Raw genomic sequence first — 24,307 nt, forward strand, 5'->3', positions numbered from 1 at the left:
CAACAGGGTTCCAGGTCGAACTAAACTTTCCATTTTGCCACGAGATTTATAATTTCGCTTTTTACAATGATTTTATATATTTTAATTGTATCATTCTGTGAAAACCAAGTCATTTTAGTATCATTCTACTTTTTTTGCATGCAAAACGCGAGCAACACCTGTTTCCTCCTCCCCGTGTTTCTCCTCATCGATGTCATTCTAGTCCCCTCTTTTTTTAAGACCTTCAAGATGACAGTACAAAAATATCAGACAGACCGAATGATAGATCGGCCTGCTATCGAAAACAAGGTAGTCATTCTTCCCTGGCTGGAAACTCACCCTCCAGCTTCCCTCTAGTCTGGATCGCTCGATCCCTGCGAAATACCACATGGCCGGCTGCCGAAATACAGCCTATCGCGTTCAGCATCCCCATTACCGCAGCGCCAACGGTGAAACGTAATTTCCGGGATGTCAACTAGATTCCAGATCGGTCGTCATCGTCAGTCTGCTTCCATTGGAGCGAGTTGGCGGTAATCGTCGGTAGAGGGGCTGCTGGTCTACGATCTACGCGAGATACGAAACGTTCATCCGTCTGTACTCGCTGTTTTCAGGTAGGTACTTTAGACGTCGCGTACTTTTCGTCTCGTTATGTCATGTTCATAACCGCCGTTCCCTTTCCTGACTGGTCGCACCGTTAATTTCACCCTATCGCGCTACGTTCTTTGAAGATGATGCGTGCCAGGAAGACACGGTGTTACCAAGACCAACGAGAGGCCGCCATTAATCACTGCTTGTTTGTTAAGCAACCTACACACCTGCTTCCGTAATATCCTGGCTCGAACGGCAGAGAGCCTCTGTTGCCTGCTTTTCGGCTATGTTCCCGGACGTTTGTTCCACGTACACACACGTGGTGGCTCGAAACTTTCGATAAGGTCATACGCGAAGTCACTCGAAATCGGAGGGGATGGGTCGAGGACAGGCCGCGCGACTCGATAAACGGTATCGATCATCTTGTCATACGCTGGCAAAACGATACCGCTATTGTTTCGAGCGCGGTGTCGCGGATGCGATACGCTTTCCGGCAGCCAATTAATTAATGTCGTCGCCCCCGAGGGCGACTATTTCTCTGACGGGATCGTGCTCTATTGGTAGAGGGTTGAAGATTCAAACGATACGTTTATCGACGATCTGTTGAAAGAAAGTAGGAAAGTAAAACAGTAAAAAATGACGAAGGGGATAAGTTAGTTTCTAACTGTTTTAGAAAAAGGGGTAATAACTCTTTGCGCGATATCGTTTTATTTGAAATCGACGAGGAATACGGAAACACTCTGATCCAATGTTAACAACGTAAACGGTGCAGAAAACGCGAGGTCTTAAATTTAGATTAGACGGTAGGATCAACATGCAAGATTCAGTGGACGACTGTTCCGGGTATATTTGCAGAGCGAGTTCGAGACCGACACTGCAGTGGTCCTTCGGGAAATTTCTTGTTTTCTCCATGGTTCAATTCGCTTGTACAAAGGGTGAGAGAGGTGCCTCGAAGTCGCGGTTTGTTCACGCTGTTTCGGAGAGAGATACATATTTTATTTAATCATCCGTGTCTGTTGGTATTGTCCTTTAATTTCTAACGAATCAACCTTCGCCTCAAGACGATTGCAAATTTTAGTTATTGTTTAGTGTCTTTAAATAAACAGAGGTCTTTAAATAGGGACGAAACTGCCGAGACGTGCAGCCTATTATTACGTTAAATTTCACGTTTCCTTCGCAAAATCGAGTATATGGTAATTTGGTCCACAGATATTGAGCTAAGGTCTCCTTTGAGCTGGTGGTACACGAGCCACGAGAGACGTATTCTAATGGACAATAGCCCATTACGAGATCGCTGCGTGAAGTACCCAATTACAGCCAGGAGAAATGGCAATCTCGTAGACAACGAGGGGAACAACAGGTGCAGTGAAAATTGCCCGCAAAAATACCACGAGAACTCGGGGACGCTCTTGCCAGATGACGAAAGAAATTTACCCGCGATGGTCGGCATTCACTTGCTTATCGGCCGTTCACGCAACGCCGCTTCGGTACCATTGTAGACCTCGCAAGAGGCATCGAGGACTTTGTTTCAGGTATGGCTCAACTTCACACCTGTTATTAATCAAGTCGACTGGAAAGAAACAACACGTCGAAGAAACCTAACGCAACGACGTTAATGACTATCTAGTACAATTTGCGACGCATTCCACATACGTATACATATACATAGTCCAGTCCGATATAAACGATCATAAGTCGATTTGTTAGTAAAAACTGAAATTGAACGAGGTCGTCGAACATGACTACACGTTGTTCCTGGTGAACAACAAATAGCTATTCTCTTTCACATTCCAACACGATTTTACAAAAAATAATCAAATCGAGCTCTCTACAAAATGTTCCTACATTCTTCTATACGTTTCAACCATTCTCGTTTCCAGTACAATCTTCGCAGCACAATAACGGCACATTGCCGACACGTTAAACTTCAACTTCAAACCATGCGCGTTTCCTGGACTCGTGACGTGTCCGCAGCTCGTAGATATCGTGCAAAATATTTCTTCTGAGAATAGGCTGGCGTACAACAGGACGATTCACTCGAAACGAGGGTCTATCGCTCCGCGGCCGGTCATTATCTCATCGTTCTTGCTCGTTCGTTTATCAAACGATGCCTTGCTTTCTGTATCGGTCCGTATCTCCGTTCGATTCGCGGAATTCTGCACGCGTGTTTCGTACATCCCGCACGCAATAACGCAACACCAGCTTGTTTGTTTGTCGAACAGGCCCGCTTCTCGAAAGACCGCTCCGTTTGCCCTCGAATGTTCGCCTCGTCACTGATAAATCGCGGTAAGTGCGCGCAATTACGAGCATGGCCTGCACCTCGAGAAATCGTAAAGTATCGTCAGCGACGCGCCGCGTTGCGCCGGTTCGCATCGAGCCGACGCGACGGGCCCGATAAGTATTAAAAGCTCCTAATTGGATTTCACCGGGCTTTATCAGTCACTTAGCGCCTGGCACCGAGGAAATTCCTTGCCCTTCGCGTCTGACGATCGTTCAACCCGCGTCCACTGGCAACTTTCGAGTCATTTTTTAACTCGACGAATTTAACGCTCCCCATTTTTTCGGCTATTAAAAGTATCCAGACGCTGGGATAATTAATTCGGGGAAATTATTTTGCTTCCTTAACTCTTTCAAGTACAAAAACCGAGGAACGTTCCGACACTACGCTATGGAAAGTAATTAAACCAGCTCGTTCTCTCCTATGTATTTTAATTTTTGTATGTTGCATTTTTAACAATTAAAAAGCAAGTTTATTTCTTTTCTGTAGGAGTTCTTATGTCTATAGCGATATTTATAATTTGCATAATTTGTGTTGCAGCGTGCAACAATCGCGAGAGGAAAATGGTACAAAAACTATCCCATCGTTCTCGAAAGAGTTGAAGCGAATGCTCCAACGCTTTTTTCTTTTTTACGATACACGGAGGAAAAGATTTAACGTTTTGAAAGCAATGTGAGCGTATCGATGAAATCTCTAGAAGGAGCGAAATGAATAAACGAGTGAAACAACGCCGACAGGAAAGGGAGACACTTTCTTGTAAGTATTCGTTGACAAAAAGACCGACAGAAGTAATGAAATTTCTCCCCCAAGGTTCGCTCGATGAAATCGTGCGGCTGGCATCTTTCTCTTAAAATTAAGACAATCGAAGCCTTTCGACGTCCCCCGTCTGTGAAGGCTTTTTTCCAACGGAAACCAGTCCACCCGAAGATAACCTATCAACCGGCAATCTTCGTGTCGTCTTTGAATCAGAGACAATGCACGTCAGAGGTTGAGAAGCTGAAGAAAGGGAAGAATCGCGTGCTTTACCCGCTAGTTGCTCGAATCGGACGATTTACTCGTGTGGAAGTAACATCGGCAATGCCGTCGCTACTTCTCTCGCTTTTTGGCGTCATAAAAATTTCTTACAGCGTAAGGTTGACATTTTCATTTTCCGTAAAATACTTTCCACCGAATAATTAGTAATACGTTGCAGCGCTGCAAACATATTTCAAGATATTTCAATCTTTGCCTTTTAATAAATTCCCTAAGACGAAATTAGCGATAATAAAGATAATAAAAGTAAGAGAGAGAGAGGAAGAACTCGTGGAAGCGCCTGAATCGATATCTCAAGGAAAATCTCTATCGCAGAGGTTGCCGTGTCGCGCGAAAGAGGGACGGAAACGTTGGCTGGCAATATGCGTTAACCCCGTTTCACCGTGTCCGCCGCAAAAAGGTCAACAGTCCTTGCATTCATTTCCTGACGAGATCAAAGAGGACGAACCTTTTCACCCGAGATTTTCTTCGTTTGAAGAACACGCTTTTTTTCCCTCTTTTTGCTATCAGCTTCAGCGGACGAGGAGCGGCTCGATGCTCGAGGGGCCCCCTCGCTCGAGAGTTCGGTGTTCTATAAGCGAGATTATCTCGTTCCCAGGAAGACTTCGTCCTCCATTCAGGCCCAGCAACCACGGAATAGCTTAAGTATGTAAGTACATATACGCATATCGAGAGGATCCAGGAAACCTGGGGTCACATTCAACTCCATTCTTACATTGAATACCGCTTTTGTTCGCGCTTTTGTACGTACGCGATTCCAAGTGTCGCCCGTTTCAGTTTGATTCACCGAGTACTCGAGGACCTGATCAACAAGGCCTAGAAATACGCGTATATGCGTTTTGTCAACGGTTCTCCACCAGCTATTCGTCGTCTCGAGCTAGAAGAAAAGGAAAATGAAATTACCCCCGCGGTGGATACCAGACGCTTCGCTGAGTCTTTGTAAACGTTGTTTGACCGTCGATTTCTTCTTCTCTTCTCTTTTTTTAAACTTCTCCACTCGCTTTTTTTCTCTCTCTTATTCCAGCTTATTCGTTCTGACATCTTTCTCTTTCCATTACGAATACTATGAGACGGCTGAACGAACGATTCCACGGGCACGAACAAGTTCACGGTCGATTGTTTTTATTCCCTTTCTTCGGTGCCTCGTTCCTCGGGGATGGCTCGAGCAGAGGAGGCATTCGTGAGAATTAATCGAGCCGTTCCATTCGACACGGCGTTTCAGCGTCGAACGATTCCAATCCTTTCAATGGGCGCTCGTCGTTCCAGCAAGCGTATTTAACAAAAAGCCAACCAGCCATCGTCGACGCTCCATACCATCGAGGGATGGTTTCCTTGAACGGGGTCGCGTCTCACGGGCCAAGTCAACCGATCATGGTACAACGCTCACATCAACAACTCGATTCTCCGGTTGTATTCACGAACAATTTAAATACAGCAGGTACCAAAATACTCCGCTTCGAAGACTATAGAGCGAGTAAGCAACGTGGCAGGATCATGGATCGGAAGGTTAAATGGTGGCTGATTCGTTCAGCTCCCACCGCAATGTGCCCAACTCCCTATGCATTGACCGCGTGTTCGTGTGTCCCCTATGAATGAGTACACGTCCCCCGAACCTTATATACACGGACACAAGTGCGACACGTACTCTCACGTAGGATCCGGCCGCCGGTACATACGTGCATACTTACCTAGCTCGAGAGAGGTGCCGAAGGGGTTGGAAGGCAACTGCAACAGCAGCACCACCGGCAGCACCGATGTTGCTGCTGTTTGCAAAGCGGTGTATTATACTGTCAGCCATGCTGGGGATTAGCAAACGCAATACATCGGGCTTCGCGATCGTGCTGCGCATCTGTTCGCCAATTCAGGATCCTCCCGTCTCTCCTCCCCTTTCCTGGCTCCTTCTGACCGTCGCTCTCTGTTCGATACGGGAACCCTTCCCCTCCGTTCTCCATTCCAGAGCCATGGGTCTCTCCAACGTCGGTCGTACCGCTCGCTATGCACTGCCTCGTGGCTCTCTACCTACAAGAGCTGCATCGCAATTGATCCACGTTGCACGGTTACGGGCGTGCACGATCTGCAAATAACACGAAAACCATCGTAGCCGAAGGCGTCGTCCTCCGGTACTATTATAATAAGCGCTGTCTGCGATCCTCACGACTCGCGCGGCCACGCCGCCCATTGTTATTACATAACGCGTTACACGCCTCCTTCGGGGGAATGTCAAGGATTTCGGCAAGCATATTAACGCGCCTGCTTCGATATTAATTACCATTTCGATGCGTTCCAAGAGATCGCATTTTTTATGCGAGAATCGATAGAAAGCGTCGATGACTCGTGGATTTTACGATCTGGAGGCTTTCGTGTAAATGATAATAGTGACGAAGACAAATTTGCCATTTGATATGATGTTATATATTGTGTGATCGTAACGTGGGACGGTGGACAGAGAGAATTTGAAAAGTAGGTGGTAGAAAAGATATACCAGGTATGTAAATATGAAACCGGAATTTTTGTATAGAAAATACACGTTTATCGTATGAAAATAATTAAAAATATTTTATCCGAAGTATTACCCGAAGCATCGCTAGCTATACATTTTTCCCACCTGTCTGGCAATTGGTGGATGCCACGCCAAAAAAACTGTCGCTCTTTTGAGGCAAACCAGTCATCAAGACATTTTCGTACATTTTCGTAATAAGTGAAGTGCTGGTCAGAAAGTGCGTGTCCCATCGATGCAAATAAATAGTAATCGGACGGAGCCAAGTCTGGTGAGTAATCCGCGTGCGAAAGTATTTCCCAACTAAACGCTTTAATCGTTTCCTTGACCGGTTTTGCTGTATGTGATGGTGCATTATCATGAAGCAAAATTACTTTGTGTTGCCTTTATTGATATTCTGGTCGTTTTTCAAGCTTGATTCAAACGGTTTCGCCAGGTTTTAACAGCTCATAATAGATCACACCCTTCTAATCCCACCAAACACGTTCTTCGTTCCTCACGTCAAAATTGCCACTTCTGAATGTTTTAAACCACACAAAGCACTGTTATTTACCAAGAGCATGCTCACCGTAAGCTTCAACAAGCATTCGATGCGATTCTGCAGCAGTTTTCTTCAAATCGTAACAGAAAATCAGTGCTGTCCGCAAATCGTAGTTTCCAGGCACAAAATTCGACATGTTCAACGCTATTACAAACTATGCTGTTGTATGAAACTTGTATTGTTCTGAGTCGAAAATGTTTGTGAGATGTCAACAAAGACTTTTGGCATCAATGACGCAGTTTAGTGATAACTACATTATCAGCTAGGGCCATCTATAGGCAAATTCCGGTTTCATACTTACAGACCTGATATACGATAATTTTCTTCTTTGTTCTAGACAAACATTCATTTCATCATTGTATCCTTCGGAATACGAAAAAGTGACTATTTCTTCTAATAAGTAAATGATAAAATAATAAATGACAGCGATATAAATCGATCAAAATAAGATATCATTTCAAATTCAATCTATCTTTTGCTACTTCGATAAACTGAATTGCTTAAAACGTTGCGCAATTTATTCTATTTATCAAAAATTAAGTTGTACGTTTACGATCTTATTTCTGTATCTATTCGGAGGAACGACACTATCGCTATGTACACGATCTAATCTTCATTTACACGAGATCGTTTCACAATGGTTTCCGATTACAAAGTAGTCATTCTCTGTCCTCAGCTTGCCTTCAGAAACGAGGGTCGGACAGAGTAAATATCCCAAAAAATATCCAATACATAATGGAAGGCAACGAAGACAACAAGAAGGAAGCCGTGTATTAGATCTACCGAAACTGATCCATTCCTCTCTTTAGGAGCAACTATTTGTCGTTAAATAGTAGCAGGATCGAACTATTTGCTAACAGATCACATGGAGGCGAGAAACAGGTCGCTCAGAGGCCACAGCTTATTTATATTCCGAAATGCTTTGGTCTAAGGATGGTATGGATGTATGAGCGTATCGTAAAAACAATGTGAAAGAAACATATTTCGCGCGATCAGTTGCGTGGAGAGTGTTTCCAAATGAACCGGTCGGAGTTCATTCGTACGCAGTGTGCGTATCGCTCGGTCATAGAGGTGCTGCAACGAGCTACATGCACGTTTATTTAACGGGAATTCAATCGAAAATAATGCAGTACGTTAGTCATACTTTATCGATGTACTTACATAGATGTGCCACAAGACTAGAGAATTTCTCGGACAGATATGGTCGATTGATCCTGAGGTGATTTATTAAACGTGTTGGTTGGTTTATTAAAAAGATGAGCGATAAAATTGTAATAGTCAGTGTTCATTAAAATCACATTAAGTACAAGTACAAAGATAATGTATGCCAGTCGTAATCGTCGCTGGCTCAATGCTACTGTTCAACTATACGCTCGCTATTCGACTAACTATTCGACTATATGTGTCGTTATAATGACCGTCCTAGAGAGCACGTTCGTCTATTTGTATCGACGGGTGTTATTATAAAAAGTTGAAATGTAACTCCGGTTGACGATTACAAATAACGGCGATAACATTTTGTCCGGAGTTTGTTTACCTTTGAACCTAGCAAACCAAAATGACGTTGTTATCCCAAGGCACGATAATATGAGTCTCTCCCGATTCAGATCTTCCGTTGACTCATGTATCGCGTTTATACTTTATCTATAATGTCATGATTTTCAATTCATTAAAAAATTTATTCGTTCGATTTAAATAGTACACACATAGAAGCTATTTATATATGTACGTTTCAATGGAATCATAAGGCAACTTACTCGCCAACTAGCGAGCGTATGGCGACCCCCTACCAATCGTACAAAACCGGGTTCAGGTTGAGTTTCGGGGACACAGCTGGATATGCGTTCCGTAATTACCCTTCTTTTTATTCTCAACGTATACCTAGCCCCGTTTACAGGTTCGGGCTCGTGCACCCCGCCGAGGCTCAATGATAAACGTTTGGCTGGCGGCAAATTTTCAAGAACTGCTTTTATTTCGTATCGGAGGTACTTTTGTAGGGAATAAATAGCGACAATGGGAAGGGGCAAATAATCCTAATTCGAATTAGATACAAGTGTCTTAAACCTTCAGCTGTCTTTTATAAACAAGAAAAGTAAAATGTCCTTTATTATTTGAAGGTTTCAATGGAAATATGGTACAAGTATATTCTTTTCGAGGATTTTAATAAAACAGATTTTTCTATTAAAATTTAATGTTACCCTATCTAATGTTAGAATGTTTTAGAAATTAAAAAACGTTATAATTAAAATCTAATGCTATCCTTCTGTGTAAATGATTGGAACAAGTGCATGCCCGAATATACGAAACTTCCATTGCGCTACTTTCAATGAAAATATTGACAGATTCAACTATCTATCTTTTCATTATATATTGATTTCTCGCTATTCTGTCGGTGAAACGTCAAGGTGCAAATTAACTTAGCGTTAGAAAAACGTGAGAAATTTCTTTCTTCGTCCTGTCATTCAAACATCAATAACGGTAATAATATTACCTGTCGTAAAATGTGGTAAAATGTGCTCAAAATTTTCACATTTTCCCAACTGCTCGCAGTCCAGGGAGGGGAAAAGGCAGCCGCTGAATTATTAAACGATCGCGTGCGACCTCGGCGAATTCCGTTCTCTCAAAGCCGTGAATTAGAGGATCGGTACCGGTACTATCTTCCTCCAACTGTGTCTCCCTTTTTTTTTCAAAGTCTCGACGCGTCTCCGCGTAGGCAAAACAATAACGCGACGAAATGACAGCGAAAACGAGCGGCTGGCATCCCGCCTCCTCGAACGCGGTCTGCACCGCCATTATCACGGATGACGATGCAGACGCGCGTCATTTTATCTCCCGACACGTCCGGCCGATCTCCGGGCGTTCGCGCACGCTCACCGGACTAAACAAAAAGAATAGCATTCCTCCCAACGTATATATACATTGCTGTTCGCAAGTTTATTTACGCCGTTCACTGACAAGAAAATCTCGTCGTAGCTTTTATTACTAAGGCGGGGTGACCAGCGACGATAGGGAAGGGAAAAAAGGAACGTGTATTCGTTCGAAGACTCAACAAAACCAAGTAAAGACGTCGCGGCGAGACGTGTCAGGCTAATTGATTTATTTCGCGTTTCCCGCTGCTAATCTGCGGAGATATCTTGATCTTCCGTGATCCATCGCCTTCGCGAATCCTCTGGCGATAAGGGTGCGTGTTGCGGAGAATTTTGTTGTAATTGATAGAACATGTCCGTAGACGCTGGATAGACGTGACGTGAGTCGGTGTTACGTTTCCGTATATCGAGCTTTCCTTCGACGAATACTGGCACTTGTAACGTAACACCTATTACGCGATGTGAAATTTCTGAGTCACTTCGACGTATAAAGGAGCGCTCAGACGATCAATATTTTTGTCAATATTTAAGATTCTCAACATTCGATCGACATATTTTGATCGTGTAAAAGCTTTCCTACGTACGATAATGTTGAGAACTCGAAAATTGTGCAGATATTATAAAATATAGCTTGCAAAGTTATGCTTTCCGTGTATTATGTTTGGGTACTATATTTATCAAGTAGCACATTCATATCAAGTAGACGACAGATTTGTATTTCCCTTTGAAAATTGTCCAATACTTTCTTCGTGTTTTAGACCATCTGATGATTTTTTGCTAAAGTAAAATCTACGTTAGACAAACAAAAGCATTCTTCCTTTTAAAAGTATCGCGCATTCTGTCTGACTAAATACTCCGATGTAATAATTCTCCCATTCGACTTTAAATAATTTGAAATCCGATTTAAAATCCTGTCTTAAAAAATCGCTCGCTTTCCTCCAAGTCACGCACGGAATTAAATCGTATCTTGTTTTGCAAACACACTGGTTTCGCAACGAGAAATTCTACATGCCGAAGGCCGCGATTTATCACTGGATAATATATCGTATTATGCCTTTACTCGATTGAATGTCTCGAAATTCGACGAGACATCGATCGATCGGGACAGTTCGCCAGGCCGGTGGAAATTTCAGGCCGCCAATGGCCAGGCACCGGCCACCGTCCACCGGCCACCGTTCGTGTCCGCGTACACCGTAGCCAGGTATTTATCGGCGTTCGATCAACATTCCAGGCGGTGCGTGTACGCGCGTGCGGCGGCGCGCTACGCAATCCGAATCAGCCGCGCTTTATCGGTCGTCAACCGGAAACCCGCGTTTACACAGAGCGCCTAAAGGCGAGTACCAGGTATGAGGCCGTGCGTGTGCCTATCTCGAGCGTGATCGATAAAATTCCGTGCCCGGTCTGACCGCTAATCACGTATTTCGAGTCTCGAGGCCGCTCCAGATTTCGATCGAAAACCACCAGACGTCGGTGTCGGCGAGAACGACTCCGATTTCCGCTGGCTCTGCTCCAAACGCGTCGCTTGAAAACTCGCTAATATATCGTTCGACGGAACGTCGATATGGTGCGCGGTGAAAGTTCGCCATTTCGAACGTAACGAGCAGAGTTTCTTTCGAAACGGCGCAGGTTTTGGTTCGCGCGAGATTTTCCGCGACACGAAACAATTACGAGCGACCCATGCTCCACTACGTCTACAGAAAACCATGTTATCTCAAAATCTTCGCTCGGACTTGTGTATTTTCATGCGGCGCCATGGCTAAAATTCGCCCAAGTTTCGTTGTATTCTCGCTCGAACGACCCCACGAACGATGTCGTTCGCGGACAACCCAGTTCTCGAGTCGCGCACTTGCAGTTCACGTCGCCCTGGAAACTGCTTCCTTTCCACGCTGGAAGCTCGCACTCCTCAAATTTAACGGAGCAACGAACCGGTGCGACGGTGGTTTCAGCGGTGTCCTTGGAAAGATTCTACCGTTGAAACTGTCGTATCAAAGACTCGAATAATGCAGTGATTTAAACCGTTCGACCGAACCCTAATTTGAAAGCAGAAAATTTTTTATGCAACGTGTTTTCAACCACGTTGAAAAATATACTGTAGGAGTCCGTTTATCCTATCAAAATTTCCTTCAAACGAATTCCAACAAGGTAAACGAAGAAAAGAGAAACTTTGATCCATGATCGTCGATCCATAGAGAGTCAGGAAGGACAAGTGGAAGCGGAGAACATCGTTGTTCCTGGCGCGATTTAGCCGCGATTCGGAGGACGTGTTTGTGGCAGGGTATCGAACATGGTCCGCAAGAACGGCTGAATGGAACAGATAGAGTCGAAAAGCACTGGCATGGAGATAAGTAGGATGCCATATTGATTGCGACTGACTCCACCACGGTTGTCGGGAGTTTGAAAGTGAGGAACCGGCCATTGCCGGAAAGACGGGTGCCTCGAGAGCGATAGAGGGAGGAAGAGAGAAACGGACCGTGCAAGTCGCTGGAGAAAGAGAGGCAGCGAGGGAGCGGCGGAGAAAACGTATAGATACCTCGGCGGAAAAGAGACCGGCCAAGGGAACGAGCGAGCTCGAAAACCGAGGGAACTCCGGAGGAGAGAGGCACAGAGCGCCGCGAGAATTACCGGATCGATATTAAGTTGTGATAGTTCCCGTTTCGACTACGGGGCGCTCGCGTTTGCGCCCTTACGGCCCACCCCCTGATTGTGTCTACCTGCAGCTGCACCTGGCGACGACCTGACCCCGCGAACTGTGACCTCTAGACCGCGGCATTCCGATTATACAGAGAGCCGAAGCTCGATCTCGGTTACCTATTAATGCTCAAACATCGATCTTCAGCCGACAAAGCTTAGACCTTCGGCCATCCGATCAGCATGGATCTACTTCGATTAATTCAGAGGCACGTTCGAAAGAAACTGTCATACGAAGAGAATAATAAAACATCGACTCAAAATGTTCTTTTCACTCCAGCTACGTTTATATTTGTAGGTTCGTTCGATAGATTTTTCACGTCCCAGGAAAGTCACTTCTATAATTCAAAGTCGTTCAAAATTTGAAGCCATGGAATAAAGCTTATCGATCGTCGGCCGTACACGGCCGTAACAAATTTACAGGCATGTTTCATTGATTACGAGCCTCGTTGAATGTTTAAATCGGTCGGGGCCAGTGCGTCGTAGACACGGCCAGCCAACCCGTCCGACCGTGACTCGTTCCGTCCAAATGGAAACATTTTTTCCGCGGGCTGAAAGGCCCCGGCCGATCGTTGATCGCCGCTAATAGTTTTCGAATATTTTATTCGCCGGTTTAGCCGCGGTATTTCGCTCAATGCGAGCAGCTAGCCGATTTATATGAAAGCCTCTCCCTGTTGGATCGATGGTTGCGTCGCGTCCGATACGTAACGCAACTCACCGTTACGTGAAACCGTTCTCGTAATAACGTATTAAGAATCAGAAGTAAAAGGCTTATAAGTAATATTGCCGTGCTGCGAGTTTACCCTCTTCAGTCAGTGACAGCGATATAATGGCTTCTCTGATTGCCTCTATCACACCCGGTTGCGCCACTTCCAGGCTTATCCGCCCACGTTTCCTTTCGCGAAAAATACCGTATCGATGAGCACATCGACGAAGTACGCGATACAAGCTGTCAGGAGGAATCGATGTACCGTGGAAAATTCGTAACCTTCCATGGCTCTACGAGCAATCTGATTTCCCGACAAGAAGACGCGCTTCTGTCCAGGTCGCAATTTTGACCATGAAAATGCTTTCGATTCGAGGCGGTTTTGCGATGGTAGGCACACGCTCGACCGACGATAGGAAACCATTATTTCCAGTAAAATGATATCGCGTTTTCCGTTATTTGTGTTATTTGATAACGATGTATCGATGAATAGCGTAAACGATATTTTTCGACCCGCTGTGTGACTTTTGATATTTTACCACGGTTGCAAAGATACCAAGTTGAAATACGATTTTCAAAAGTTTTTATTACACGGCAATGTGAACGGTATCGTTACGATCCGTTTCATTGTTGATTGTACGAAATTCCGAAAAATAACTAGACCTATTCTGCACGATAATTGAAATGGCAAGTTAAACAACAGGGGAATTTTCTGTGTTTTTTCGTAATTATTCCTAATGACATTGACAAAGCATCTACGACAATCCAACCTCTCTGTAACTTAATATTTATATTCTACGATGCGGCAAATAAAGAAGGAAATGAAGATGGCAAAACAGACTGCATCGTACACTCTCGATCGGCAGAATCGCTGCTAGTTAACGATTAGAATCGGGAAACCTTTAATTCAATCAATCTACCCGAGTCATCGACAACTTTATCCCCTATACTTTACATCCGAATAGACACGTACAGCGATTCCAGCCCACTACGAGTTTTATCCAAACTTCATCTCGACCGACACGAACGCCTTACCCGTTCAATTGCAGCCGGTGATTTCTTATCGAAAGCCGGCAGTCTCGATACCGAGTGTTTTCGCAGCACGGTGCATATCAAAAAGCACGAAGTCGAAAGAGAGGCTGGCGGAACACAACGATCGGTCGTGAGAAAGCGTTCGATAACGAAACCGTGATGACAGACACGGCGAATGTGTGTTCAGGTATAACTGCGTGGGAAGCGCGGGGTCATAGGTCAGGTTGCAATATCGCGCGACCCCTGACACCGAAATGCTAGAGCTCGGTTATGTTGCAGTTGGAGATTTTCAGCGGGTGTAATAGAGATTTAATAGACGATGGGTAGCAGATTGTAGCGGAGGCTCGTGCACAGTGAAGTTTCATCGCGTCGGGCATAACGGGTTATACGGCGTATATCTCAGATTGCCATCTGCGCACGAGCGCGTTTCCAATGAAAATCCACGCGAGAACATCCTTTCGCGATACTTTCTCTCATATTTTATCGGGTCAAAGGCGTTGGCAGTCGAAACGTACGAGGGACGATATTTGTCTATTGTTTCATCCCGACTGTATAGTTATCCGAGTTACGTTGGCGTTTTGTAGTTACAGGTCGATTAACCTGATCTCTCTTGCACGATCGAACTATCATAGTATTAGTGAAATCTTACGAGTTACTGGTTACAAGTCATTACTGTACTGTTGTTATGTACTGTAATGTTAAATGTAATTAATGAAACTTGAATTCACAAGGTGCTCTGGTTTAAATTCTGTACTGTCGGGTCCAGTTGTTTTTCGAGAAGAAGGTAAATTCAATGTTTAATAACTAATTGGCGGAAAATGTGAAATAATATTTTGTAGAGAGAGGCAACGAATAAGATATTCTGAGCGCGTATTGTTAAAATAACTTAAGAATTCAATTCTAATCCAAATTTTTCGATTATCTTGTTCGACATAAAATCATAAAAGTGTAAAAAGAAAACCTATCAACTATAACGATAGTAATTGGTCGATTCTCTAATATTATTATTTTCGTAAATTACTGTAAAAAAGAACCCTGATACCCACGAGAGACACAGTGGAACGCAAAACGTTCAATGAACGTAGAGAGCACGTACGGCAAGCGTTAAACGAGCGATTATAGAATTTCCGTTTGGAGATTGCGCGCGAGCCAAATGGCCGCGGTTGGAATTTTTCGCAAGCCAACGAGCTATTTGGCAAACAAATAATCGGAATAGAATCGTCCCCACGGTCCACGGTGCAAAACGACGCGCGCGCAAACATCGAACGGGACCCCCTGGAATATATACCGGGCAGGGAACGAACAAACAAACCACCGGACGGGCATAGTGTTTTCAGCAACAACGTGTTAACACACGCGTAACTTACGCCAACTGTTGCTCGCCGACGTTCAATCTGACACGCCGGTAAATGCCATTAGAATCCAAAACACGATATCGAGTGTCAACCGGCCGAGTCTCACGGTCCGTTCCTGTGTCGTCTTTCAGCACCCACGTCAGCCACAATTAGGCTGCGACCGGCGATGTCGATGTCGCCGACGACCAGCTTCAACTCATCCAACGATCCGTATCTTTCTTTCTTCTTCGACTTTTTTTTTCACCCCGTAAGTGGAATGGAACGCGTCGAATAAATTCGTAACGACAAACCATGGAACGTGTCACGTGTTCCGAGATACGCATACGGTTGCTACAACTGCACAGATGTGAATTATCATGGATTTCACGGTATATGTATATTCACGTGGAACGTCCACAAAGATCGACGAGGCACATGGATGGCGCATAAACGACGAGAAAAAGAGCGAATGAGCGATCATGAGAGGTCACTGCTTCCTGGACGGCTGCTTCCACGTCGTCATCGCTTCCTGTGTTTACAGTGTACCGTCTTGACGTCTCGTTGGCCCTCAAACGTGGTCGCCGCGCTGACAAGTTGTCAGTGTGCCTCTTCTGAATGTTTTCCGATGGGGGACACATGGTGGCCGTGCGCCGCCGTAGACTAAACTTGCGTTCGAACGATGCTGCTGGCCTGCGTTCGCTCTTCTCCTCCACTCTGCTCGCGTCGCATCGTTTTGCTGGTTGTTTTGAAAAAAGAAAACAGCAGAGCTCCTTCTGGACGACGCGCGCGATTCGCAGAAACAGATACACACGTTGCACCCTCGTCTCCGGTTAGCTCGATACCACGAGACGAACCGACGAGAGATCGTTCCCGGGATACCGAACCAAATGGTCTGTTTTTAACCCTAGTATGACTAACCGGTATATTTCATTTAAGAATTTTCTACTTTCCGGCGAAAGTACGATAAAACAGCCTCGAATTTTCATTAATTTTTCGTAGTTTTACGTCAGAATTTACTTACAAGTTTAAATATTGGAACTTCGAACTTATTTACGTAATTTGTTGGATAACGTTGGATAGCGTTGCATGAGCAAGAGTTCGTAAAGAAAAGTTTGCGACCGGACGATTGAATCCTGATGTAATAGGACCGTCATCCGTAACATAATGTGTAAAAATAATTACAGATTGCATAAGAAACATGAGATGCGAAAATATCTCGAAACGTTTTTGCTTTGATTTGACTTCGAATCCGTGGCACTTCAGCTTTGGACAGGAACTTCTCAAGTGTAAACGTAATTACTGTAACGAAGTTCGTTACTTCGGGCGAAGTATATCTTATTTTTACTTGGTCGTTAGCGACGATGCTTCTGAAGGGAAATTGAGCCGTAGAGAAAACTCGGCGGGTGGAATGGGCGAAATAAAAAGTTGCGTTATTGCTACGTGAGCGGGCGACAACCACGAGGCATCGAGGCAAAATTTTAATCGCGTTAATTAATTATTCCTGGTAGCGGGCGTATTTTCTTATTCCATTAGCGCGTCAACGAATCCCGTTTACGAGCGGGGAATAACGATTTTCCGCCGCAACTTTCTCGCGTACGAAAGAATGCACGAGTTACTCCTCGTGGGAGCCGTCCAGTCAGGGCAACTAACATATAAAGTTATGTTAAATTCGTTAAAAATTTACACCGATATCGGAGTTGCCCACAAATGCTGTTTACCACCGGTGTCTGTTCCTCGTTTCGCGTTACGTACGAAACTCTACAGGAGGAACGAGCATTTTAATCGAGAAACTTTTTCCGAATGAGAGAACTTCGCTTGATATTGTTCCACCTCTGAATCGATAATTTTACGTGATTGATGCGTGACTCTGATCTCTGGCTAGTTGAACGATAATTAACAAAAGAAGAAAGTGAAGAAAGGTCAATGGAACAGAAGATAAAAGCGTAAAGAGGAGGAAGAAGAAAGAAAGCAAAGAGAAGCCTTAGGAATAGTACCTATTGTTCCTACTGAATTCAGGGTTCAACAGGAACGAGGTAATGCTTCCCTAAAGTAGGATTTTTATACTTTAACTCTCCATTATCTGACTTTAAATCTGTCTTGCCATAGTTGAATAAAAAGACTGGTTAAACCATCCCAATTTAACGTAATATCTGTATTATACATTCTTAATTATATCGTTAGGAGGTCTGTACAGAATTGAAAGATGCGAGGTGGATTATTAAACGTGTTGGTTTGTTAAAGAGACGAGTAATAAAATTGTAATAGTCAATTATATTAAAATCACTTTAAGTACAGTTACAAAGATAATGTTTGCCAGTCGTAATCGTCGCTGGCTCAATGCTACTGTTCAACTATACGCTCGCTATTCGACTAACTATTCGACAATATGTGTCGTTATAATGACTGTCCTAGAGAACACGTTCGTCTATTTGTATCGACGGGTGTTATTATAAAAAGTTGAAATGTAACTCCGGTTGACGATTACAAATAACGGCGATAACATTTTGTCCGGAGTTCGTTTACCTTTGAACCCAGCAAACCAAAACAACGTTGGCATTCCAAGGCACGATAATATGAATCTCTCCCGATTCAAATCTTCCGTTGACTCATGTGCTGCTATAGATGTAATGATAAAAAATATGGTCAGTCATATATAAGTCACATATCTTATTCTTTACAGAAGAGGAATTTTAAAATTCGATATATTAACATTCATTTTTTGTGGGTAGTTTCACTAAACTACTCGACTAAATTTTAGTGTCTATACGGTAAGTTAGTAAATTACTCGCTACTCTACTATATTACGTGGATACATCTGTACTAACCTTATCATCGAAGAAAACATCGGAACACGATATGACAAAAGAGTCGAGTGTGCCAGCTCGTTCAACGTACGGTAATATCAATTGCGTTCTATGTATTCCATTCTTGTGTATACATACATCTACACAAGTGTAGACACGCCCTAACGCAGAAGTCGTTTCTCGTAGGTCGACTTGGCGCGGCTAATTAGGGTAATTTCCCCGGAACCAATGTAAACGCTGCGTGGTTAGAGCTCGGTCGAGGAGGCTCGACGTATTACCGGCTTTCCTGTAACTAGAATACCGTGGCCAGAGATTCACATTGTGCCGCGATCTCGACTGGAAGCGAACACGCGTCTTTCACACGACAAAGCACCTACGCAACCGTGCATCGGAGCCTTGTTTCGAGGCGGTACCGGTTCCTTCTCGGAAGCAGTCGCTTCATCGAGTTGGCTGGCACTAGCTCCGGGCCGTGAAGGCTCGATGAATGATACCCGGGATAACGTATCTCTTAATTAATTCCGCGTTAAAGCAGCTGAATGCTCGCGATTTCTGTGGCGCGGTATAATCGAGTGTCCGTGGCCGAGCATTGTTGCGTGATCTACGACGCTAGTTTGATAGGAAGTTGCGTCGAAATTGGAATCAGGTTTCTAGTGAGGGATATTCGTTACCGGCCTTAGCCGCTCCTAACAGGATTTTGTTGTACAGGGATCCTCGTTGCTACATTTGTTGCTAGAAGCTGTTGAAACTCGCTCCTGTATTTGTGTAAAATTTGTGCAAAAATACTTCCACCATGGAATCCTTCGTACTAGAGCAATGGAAGTTTTGATCTGGAATTCTATTAATGGTTATTCTATCCATGTATCATTTTATTCAATATTTTGTATGTTGTTTCTATCGATATTACTGTTTTTTGAAGTCTGGCGATTAAACCATTGGATACTCAACAGAAACATAAAGAATAGCCAATTTTCTAGACTTGAGATAATTTAAAATCGAACTATAAAGATTGATAATTTTAAACAATAATGATTAAACAATTATATAGAAATCTTAAATGTTCCCTTTGCACATGTTATACTGCATTGTACGGAAATTAGCTTCAACACGTGATCATAGTGATTACGTACGATATTTCATCAAAGGTACAGGAAGTCATCAAACGTTAAACAGCATTAAAGTTAACAGCATCAAAATAACCACAAAGGAAAAAGAAAAATCGTCCAAACGACCGTATATGTTGTTCCAGCATTAAAAAGGACTGTAACATAGGGTTTATTACGAACGAGTAATGAAATATCCTCTGTAACAAAAATCTGTTACAGAACGTTTTAACAGTTCTCCTGAAAAAGGATTTCAACCTGCTGCTTTTGTTGCTTGTCTCTAAAAGTTGAAACATCCACTCGTTGCAGCGCTTAAAAAGTTTAATTGCCGATGTTAACGTTAAAACGTTTCTGCTGCATCGTAATTCCGTGGCGTTTCAGGCGATGCTGTATTTTCGTGGTTATGCTGAAGCACGCGTTCCTCTTCGGATGAAGAGGATACTAATTCGTCCCGGGTCAATTGCACGAAGTCTGTCCATACATGCGTCTTGTACGGCTCTACATTCCTCTCGCTTCAAAGATCGTTCCTCTTCGGTGGTTGTGGTCTACGAACGCGGTTACATCGCGTCCACTTGTTCCATGTGCGCGTGTACAGAGACCAATAGGTATCGCACCTGGTGTACCCGTTAATTAATTCCAATAGAATATACGACGTACAGAATGAGTTACGTGAAAGCTCGAAGAACGGTCTTGTAAGCTTGTTTCTAAAAACATCTACCTACCATTAATATAGAATGTTCAGAACGAAATACGATTGTGTAAAAATATTCGATGTAACAAATATAGTGGTAAAAGCGACGATAATATAGAGGACATTACTTTGGATGCATCACGAGTCATTGAATAAATCAATACTCGAAGCGAGCAATCGAGCAAACGACCTATTTTATTTTTACAGGATTATACACAATGATCGATTGGATTTTGGTTAATGTTTGATTAAGATCCACGTGTACATTTAGATGTACGTCTATATTTACGGTTATACGTGCATGATGCCTGAATTTTAATATGTTATGCGATTGCGAGTGTGTCGGTTTGAATTCTGAGTGTTTCCTTATGTGTTGCGTTCTGTATCATTAAGATGGTATTGTACATGTATCTTACGATTGGTGTATTTCGTTAGTTCGGTAAATAGATAAGCAGTGTGCCGTTTCCCCCTTGAGGCTTAATAATTGGGAATAACATAATTTGGCTGTAACACTGTAATCACTGATCAATTTAGTTGTGTGAGATTTCGAATGCCCATATTTATCACAGCCTCTGTCTAAGTTAAACTATTCCGAAGCTGTTACATGTAAAGGTTCCGTATAAATATACGTACAACATTATTTAATTAACTAACGCTACGATTCAAGTATTGAAATGTTTTTGAATGTTTTTCGAAAGCTGGACGGTAAAATTGGAAAGCAAGGAAACATGGTACGACGCGAAGTTTCATTCCACGAATCGATTTTATACACGTTGCACGATACATAATGCAGGCGGTTTATAGCCAACTCAGTGTACACTTGTGCCCGAGAGTTACAGAAATAAATATAATAAATAGAATTCTAAGCCGACAGGGGTCCATGAGTTGGTGTCGACACCCTCTGGCAAGAACCCTGTGGTACCCCCTTCATTAATTACAGTCACGAGGGGGCAATATGCCAGGAATCTTGGATATTTCGAACCCATGCTTACAGACCGAACCCTGCATCTGTCAAATCTACTCTGCTTAGGGGCAGATGATGGATTTTCGCGAAGTCGGTGTACACATTCATCGTTCGTCGACAGAGCACGAGGTGGAAAAGCTTTCGACGCTTTTCACCGGTGTCCATATTTTTCGAAAACCGTCGATCTAGCGACAGTCTGAGTGCTATTACTATTTTAGTAATCTAATCCCATCAATTCTAAAAATTTTTACCATAGTTAGGTTTTATTCAGCAGTTCAATTTGTAAAATAATGTCTTACAATCGGATCTCACACTTGTCGTTTTACAATAATTCTTTTAAAAGTATAAATAATATATCACTTCTCCTTTTTTTGTTTTTACTGAGTAAACGATTCGTAAATGGTTTAAAAATTGTTTCACGGTTGATCGTTTCTGATATCGGTACGTTGAGATTATATTGAAAATCTTCAATTTTCTACCAAACCTCGAGGACACAGAGCAGACGTCTCAATAATCCTACGACTCGACTTTGGGGTGTCCCGAGAGTTACACAATCCCAATTAATTTACGCTTGGCCAGCACCATAATCCATAGGATCTCCGCGAGCACGTAACCGAATTGCCGGTAATATGGTAAGTTTATACGGTCGAATGTACTCGAACGGGACCCCCTCGATCTGTCCCAGGTGGAAAGGCCGACTGGTTCCACGCCAATGGGCATTATACGGGACCTGACAGTCAGGCCGCGGCGTGTTGCAGTGATTAATGCTAACTGCGAGCTACCCTTCTCCGGACTATTGCCATCCACCCTCTCGCTCGCCCGGTAACAGATGTACCCCCTATTAATCAATCTGATCCTCCGTTCCTGCTCTCGCAGTATCACCGTCGGCTGTTCTACTCTCGCGTGTCATCGCTCAACCCTTCTGGTCCTTTGCGTCACGCGTTATGTTCTACCACGTTCCTACTAGTCGCGTTCTCGTCATCTTTTTCGTTTTATACATCATAAGCGACTCTTTATATTCTTTCGAGTATCCTACGTTTCCTTTACAACCTAATAACATTGATATTACTCCTAATGATACCGATGAAACGTGTGATATCGCAGAATATACACGAAGAACTTTTTGCTATTTTGTACGTTTTTCTTTGAATTTATTTATAGAAAGCTTGATAGAATTTCTCAGAACAAACCTATAGAATCTTACAATGTTATGCGGTATAGAAGCTTACAATGTTAAATTGCACACGTAAACACAAAGAATATCGCCGAAGGCAGCCAGTGACAAATTCATCCCCCTGTTGCATCACTCCATCGTTACTCCCTTTTCAAATATATACCACTATGAGACTTCTACCATTATATTAATTGGCAAGAAAAATCTATCCTCGAGGCGCGAGTCAATTATCACAACGAAATTAAAAGAACACGAAGGCGAAGCTACGCCCGAGCGATTTAATGCTTTTTAGGATAGCGAACCTCGCAATTGGTAGACCGCCCCTGTCATCCCCTTTCGAGCACAGAAACCACCACACCATCTTCGCCCGGAGTGGCTCCTTTATCGAGCATAATATCACGCTTGACAATGCGTGTCCCCGTTCGATTCACGCCTTCCATCTGATGATAATAAATGGCCGCGATTAATTGAATAATGGAAAGAGCGTAATGAGCCGTCACGTAGGAGGGGACGAGAGTTGCTTCTCACCGTGGGTCCGCTGCGATCATCGACGGTGTGTATAGTTACCCCAGTTACCATCCCCTGAGCAGCCGCAATATTTTTCGCGTCCATTAAGCGGCGACCCCGCGAGGTGGTAGTTTTTAAGTGGAGGGTTGAAAAAACGTCTTACGGCCGCAACCCTCCTTCCATTCCTTCTTTTTTTCTCGCAACCATTCTCTCTCTTTGGCCGTTCCCTGCTTCCATCTGCCTAGTCGTCAAGGAACGGAAAAAGAAAATCGTTTCGTTCAGGCTTCCGCGAATCCGGACCCCGTCGTGTTTCTTATTTCAAGCGTCGTTGGTCGAGATAAATTCATCCGTGGTTATTAAGGATTATTGTGCCGCTAAATTACGTTCGTAAAGTTATAACGCGGCCGAGCTGGATTGGGTCGTTATATCGATAGTGTTCGAGTACCAATACCGTGATTATGCTGATTTCTGGTAGATTTTTTTCTTTGAGGAATTACAGAATGTTAAACGATTTGCTTTGATGGAACGTTCAAAGAAGAAGAAATAAAGTAGCGAAGATTCCGTAAGTTTATTATCGATCTCGATCATAACGATATAGCAAACGTATTGTAGATTCGCGTAATTATACTTCACGGTGGAATTAGTATCCTCCGCATTCTTGGTGGGTACGTTAACGCTTCAAACTTTAATTACGTATTAAAGGTGTGCCAGCGGGGGATCGTCTCGCATCAGGGTCGTCGACGAGAGTCACCGTCGGAGGACGAAAGTTAGGGCAAAAGAGGAACGAGATGGAAAGAGATAGAGAGCACGGGGGTAAAAAAAGAAACAGGAAATCGTTCTCCGTCAACTAGCGGGTGGCAAAAAAACCGAACGGAGGAACCGAGAAACTTGGAAATCACGATAATCACGTCACATTCTCACGGTGCGTCAGCGCGGAGATAATTAATTGGAAATTAGCGGCACGAGTGCCGCGGGGTTAATCTGATATAAGCCACTCGGCGAAACCTCGCAACAGGCCCTCTCTCTCTCTTCTCTACTCTTACGTCCTCGTCGTGTCCCCTAGTCGAGAAACGAGGAGGAGAACGACGAGGGGCTCGGTTGGAAGTGGAAGAAGAGGGAAGCCTGAAAAGTTTTGAAATTCCGGGCGCGAGCAGAGGAATTGATTACGCAGCGGCGTGGCTCGCGATAAATGGTAGTTAACGGAGCCTCTGCTCGAGGTAGATAGCGACGTCCGCGTACACGAGAGCCAGCCTAGCCGGCTCTGGTTGCACGAATTCTTTACAACTGTTTGCCAGCTCTTGGGGGTTGCGCCTTGCATCTCCCTCAACGAGATAGAACACGCAGCAGCCTCGCGTTACGTCCAACGATTCCCCTCATTCCGGCCGCGAACAGCCACTGCCAGCATTCTCTTTTGTCGTTCGCCACTCCAGACGACTACTCTTCCCGCTGCGAAAGCGCTGCTCGCCGTACACGGACGTTGATTACGATTAGGCTGTCACGGGGCCTCGTGATCATGGGGTGAATA

The 24,307-nt window shown here is 43.9% G+C and overlaps 1 long non-coding RNA gene across 1 annotated transcript; it reads left to right on the forward strand.

Annotated features, from left to right (window-relative positions):
- The first annotated feature begins 1,779 nt into the window (after window positions 1-1,779).
- On the forward strand, window positions 1,780-6,656 carry LOC126917272 (uncharacterized). The gene is made up of 4 exons (XR_007710896.1): window positions 1,780-2,099; window positions 3,386-3,601; window positions 3,656-4,526; window positions 4,655-6,656. It is a non-coding gene; the product is annotated as an uncharacterized LOC126917272 (long non-coding RNA).
- Window positions 6,657-24,307: the final 17,651 nt, after the last annotated feature.

This window comes from Bombus affinis, chromosome 1 (assembly GCF_024516045.1).
Source record: "Bombus affinis isolate iyBomAffi1 chromosome 1, iyBomAffi1.2, whole genome shotgun sequence".
Classification (NCBI taxonomy): Eukaryota; Metazoa; Arthropoda; class Insecta; order Hymenoptera; family Apidae; genus Bombus; species Bombus affinis.